The 5,408-nt window shown below is 43.6% G+C and overlaps 1 protein-coding gene across 1 annotated transcript in view; it reads left to right on the top strand.

The window, feature by feature from the left end:
- Positions 1 to 1,072, top strand: part of LOC121554614 (PC4 and SFRS1-interacting protein) — a 9,825-nt gene extending 8,753 nt beyond the window's left edge. Inside the window, exon 6 of the mRNA XM_041868260.2 lies at positions 1 to 1,072. This exon is cut by the window's left edge and continues 876 nt beyond it. The gene's annotated coding sequence lies outside the window, so the exon portion shown is untranslated.
- The last annotated feature ends 4,336 nt before the right edge of the window (positions 1,073 to 5,408 follow it).

Below are 5,408 nucleotides of genomic sequence, written 5' to 3'. Positions count from 1 at the left end.
CTCCTTCCTGGTGCTATAAAAACCTAGAATAGTTCCTGTATACAAATGTTTTTACTTTGCTGATTGTTTTTTATACCTTGTACGTTCTCTTAAATACTGTACTTCATGTTGTATAGTTTAACGGTGATGATGTATAGACTGGATTCTACATGACCTGGATTTGACTTTGCTTGAACTCTTTCCCTGCCATACAAAGCCTAATAGCCACGTTAGTTTCTGCTTTAGCCAGGGGGGCCAATAGTATACCCTTCAGGTCTCTCCGTCCAATAGCCATCACTGCTCCTGGTTGTAAACCCCAGGGCCAGGCAGCATTATGTTTCAACCCAGGCCCAGACAGCATTATGTTTCAACCCAGGCCCAGACAGCATTATGTTTCAACCCAGGACAGACAGCATTATGTTTCAACCCAGGACCAGACAGCATTATGTTTCAACCCAGGACAGACAGCATTATGTTTCAACCCAGGACAGACAGCATTATGTTTCAACCCAGGACAGACAGCATTATGTTTCAACCCAGGACAGACAGCATTATGTTTCAACCCAGGACAGACAGCATTATGTTTCAACCCAGGACCAGACAGCATTATGTTTCAACCCAGGCAGCATTATGTTTCAACCCAGGACAGACAGCATTATGTTTCAACCCAGGACAGACAGCATTATGTTTCAACCCAGGACAGACAGCATTATGTTTCAACCCAGGCCCAGACAGCATTATGTTTCAACCCAGGCAGCATTATGTTTCAACCCAGGACAGACAGCATTATGTTTCAACCCCTGATATACTGTATGTGGTGTTTATCTTTTCTTAGTGCTCTTTTCAGCTGCGGCAAGGTGACACTGCCAATTGCTATTACATACTGACACACAGAGACACGTACTGTTGTGGGAACGGTTTTAAACGGAAACACACTTTGGTTTGACACCGTGAAGTAGATTGTTTGTTGTTACTCTACCTTTTTAGATCTGTTTTTTTTTTACAGTTGTCATTTTACTGTACCTGAATAAGTTAGCGTTACTTCAGGTTATACTGTTGGTCAATAAACCGTTCTGTCACGTAGAAAATATGAGCTCCTGTTCAGATGGTTTCTTGTGTGTTTTAGGGATGGGCACGGTTATTTTCATATCAGAACGGACGTTTAGTATTAGATTACTTGAGAGCGGTCATTTTTGAGAAGGAATAAAAAAAATATAGGCCTATTTCAATGAAAAGGCTAAAAATGAAATCCAATTATGTGTGACATTGCCTCATAGCCTACAAGGACAGACCATTTGAAGTGTTATGACAGTTTTTATGAGCGCTGCCCATAAAGGCAGCCAACACACCTTTTCACATCTGTGGTCAGAGTGGAGCAAGTGAAGTGGGAGATTTCTAATCAACGCTAAAAATGGAATTAAAATGATTGAATTCAGTTGACTAAATGAGAAGGTGTAGGCTACAATGATCAACCAACAGGTAGGCTGCTGTTTGATATGAATGGAGTTGTTGTTGTTGTAGACAAGGACGGGGAGCACAGCAAAATGGACTCCCATTAGACTTGCTACGTTAGCTAGCTAGCCGGCTAACTACATTAGCTGGCTACTGTAGGTAGCTAGCTTCTTAACATCGATTTGATTCAGTCAAGACCGACACCACCAGAGGAGAGAAGTTAGTCTAACTACTCTTGGCTCTCTCTAAACTCTTAAGGGCTTTAATGACATGGGGAAACATATGTTTGCATCTGCCAAAGCAAGTGAATTAGACCGTAAACAAAAGTGGGTAACACTTTGCTTGACACCCAGCGTCATAACACGGTCATAACTTGTCATAACCTGTTACATGGTCATAACACTGTCATGGCACATAGTTAGACCTGTTGTGACATATTACATTATTTTACGGCTGGTTATGACACATGAAGGGAAAAGGTTAGAGGAGGAGAGAGCTTAGATGCGACAATGACTTGTACATAACAACGAGCAAAGTGATCATGTGGTTTATTTTAGGGTGCGTTCGTAAATCCACTCCAGGCTATCTCGTCTGAGTGTGCCAGAGCGCAGAATAACTGCTGGTTACCGAACGCGCAACACCCGTTGGAATATTCCCGGTGTCAGTAAACGTCGGCGAGAAAACGGAATTAAATTGATGCCGGCAGCACAGTTAAGTCACCAACGCTCTGGATAACATGAAAACAGCCTAACCAGCTCTGCTAGGGCGAGTGAAATGGTCAGAGTGAGGTGTTCTCTCATTTGTGTCTGGAAGTAGCTAGCAAGCTTGCCAACGTTAGTCAGTTAGCTTGGTGTGCTTGACTGCTGCTGTGAGGTTCAGGACGCTCGGATCAACTCTACTCCTCGACTAGAGCATCCAGTGTCCGCTCTGAACGCTCCCAGTGTCCGCTCTGAACGCTCCCAGTGTCCGCTCCGAACGCTCCCAGTGTCCGCTCTGAACGCTCCCAGTGTCCGCTCTGAACGCTCCCAGTGTCCGCTCCGAACGCTCCCAGTGTCCGCTCCGAACGCTCCCAGTGTCCGCTCCGAACGCTCCCAGTGTCCGCTCCGAACGCTCCCAGTGTCCGCTCCGAACGCTCCCAGTGTCCGCTCCGAACGGTCCCAGTGTCCGCTCCGAACGCTCCCAGTGTCCGCTCCGAACGCTCCCAGTGTCCGCTCCGAGAGCGAATCGCTCTGAATTTACGAACGGATATTCTGACAACGCTCTGGATGTATGAGCGCACTCCGAGCACACTCTGGCGCTCCAGATATAATTACGAACACACCCTATATGTGGCTGCTAGTTATGTTTGCATGTGCTCAGGGGTGTATTCATTCCGCCGATTCTGTTAAAACGTTTCTTAAACGGAAGCAAACGGAACGAAACGGGGATAAGCATACCTGAATTTGTCCAATAGAAACTCTCGTTTGCAACTGTCCGACTAATGATTACAACCTAGATCAACTAGAGATACAGGCAAGAGTGTTCAAGGCGGTATTGAATGTGTCACTGTCTGTCACCTTAATTACAATTTGTCTCTCGACCTGTGTGCACCTACGTTGTAAACTTTCCTTCGTAGGCTAGGTTGTAGCAACCTCATGATGAGTACAGGGAACATTAGAGTATCATGTAGTAGCCTAAACCTATCGATGTTACATTGAACTGGGTGAATGGAATATGGATGACAGTCATCCAATATGCTGTAATAGAAATAAGGCCATGCTCATAAAAAAAATAAAAAATAATCCTCCCTCATCTTAAACGCCACTGACCTCCGCAGGCATCAACAGTAGGTTTATGTTATATATAATTTTCTGAAATTGACCATATTACATTATCATTGTAACTGCACACACATTGATGTCAAACATGCAGCTACCCCCAATGCTCTGTTGCTGATGACTGGGATGAATTCAGGAGCACCACAAGACACCCTCTTCTGACGACCGATACAGGGCCGTGAAAAAAGTATTTGACCCCTTTCTGATTTTCTCTACTTTTGCATATTTTTTGTACTTAATGTTATCAGATCTTCAACCAAAACCTAATATTAGATAAAGGGAACCTGGGTGAACAAATAACACAACTATTACATACTTATTCTTATTTCACCCAATAGACATGGGAGTTTATCAAGATTGGATTTGCTTTTCAAATTCTTTGTGGGTCTGTGTCATCTGAGTGAAATATGAGTCTCTAATATGGTCATACATTTGGCAGGAGGTTAGGAAGTGCAGCTCAGTTTCCACCTAATTTTGTGGGCAGTGTGCACATAGCCTGTCTTCTCTTGAGAGCCAGGTCTGCCTACGGCGGCCTTTCTCAATAGCAAGGCTATCCTCACTGAGTCTGTACATAGTCAAAGATTTCCTTAAGTTTGGGTCAGTCACAGTGGTCAGGTTTTCTGCCACTGTGTACTCTCTGTTTAGGGCCAAATAGCATTCTAGTTTGCTCTGTTTTTTTGTTAATTCTTTCCGATGTGTCAAGTAATTCTCTTTTTGTTTTCTCATGATTTGGTTGGGTCTAATTGTGTTGCTGTCCTGGGGCTCTGAGGGGACTCTTCTCCAGGTTAATCTCTCTGAAGGTGAAGGCTTTGTAATGGAAGGTTTATCGAATCGCTTAAAGCAGGTTGTAGAATTGAATTGCTATTTTCTGGATTTTGATAATTAGCGGGAATCGTCCTAATTCTGCACTGCATGTGTTACCGGCCTCAGTCTGCAGCTGAGGTGGCCTGTAATAGTAAAAAGAATGGAAACAAGTCTGCGCTTTCTTTATTCTGAAGAATGGTGCGCGCTCTTGGCCAGGACTTGCAGTTTCTCCTAATACCACAGTGCAACAGCGCCATCTATTGGCCTGATGGATTACTAACGCTAAAGCATGTAAAATATACAATTTAGATTAAGACAAATACATAAACAAATTGGTTTAAATAATAATAAAGGGGTGTTTGTTTTCATTAATCCATTACTTCTTTCAAATGTATCAAGTAATTATCTCCGCATGTGAACAGGACTCATTATCGTGGGGTCTGTTTGTGTTTGTGAACAGAGCCCCAGGATCAGCTTACTTAGGGGACTCTTCTCCAGGTTCATCTCTCTTCCTTTTAGTTGGTTGTAGAATTTAACGGCTCTGCTTCTGCTCTGCATGCATTATTTGGTGTTTTACGTTGTACCCGGAGGATGTTTTTGCAGAGTCTCAATTTGGTGTTAGTCCCATTTTGTGAATTATTGGTTGGTGAGCGGACCCCAGACCTCACAACCATAAAGGGCAATGGGTTCTATAACTGATTCAAATATTTTTTAGCCAGATCTTAACTGGGATATCAAATGTTATGTTCCTTTTGATGGCGTAGAAGGCCCTTCTTGCCTTAACTCTCAGATCGTTCACAGCTTTGTGTTGATGTTTAGGCCGAGGTATGTATAGTTTTTTGTGTGCTCTAGGGCAACAGTGTCTAGATGGAATTTGTATTTGTGGTCCTGGCAACTGGACCTTTTTTGGAACACCATTATTTTTGTTTTACTGAGATTTACTGTCAGGGCCCAGGTCTGACAGAATCTGTGCAGAAGATCTAGGTGCTGCTGTAGGACCTCCTTGGTTGGGGACAGAAGCACCAGATCATCAGCAAACAGTAGACATTTGACTTCAGATTCTAGTAGGGTGAGGCCGGGTGCTGCAGACTGTTCTAGTGCCCTCGCCTATTCATTGATATAAATGTTGAAGAGGGTGGGGCTTAAACTGCATCCCTGTCTCACCCCACAGCCCTGTGGAAAGAAATGTGTGTGTTTTTTGCCAATTTTAACCGCACACTTGTTGTTTGTGTACATGAAGCTGCATCCATGTCTCACCCCCACCCAGCCCTGAGGGAAGAAATCAGTTTTTTTGGTAAAAAGCTATTTGCTCAAGACATTGTTTTCAATGAGAAAATGTACGATCCTGCTGTTAAT

This window comes from Coregonus clupeaformis, chromosome 39 (assembly GCF_020615455.1).
Source record: "Coregonus clupeaformis isolate EN_2021a chromosome 39, ASM2061545v1, whole genome shotgun sequence".
In the NCBI taxonomy this organism is placed as follows: domain Eukaryota; kingdom Metazoa; phylum Chordata; class Actinopteri; order Salmoniformes; family Salmonidae; genus Coregonus; species Coregonus clupeaformis.
The sequence above is the reverse complement of the archived record's forward strand: the minus strand, read 5'-3'. Positions and strand labels throughout refer to the sequence as shown.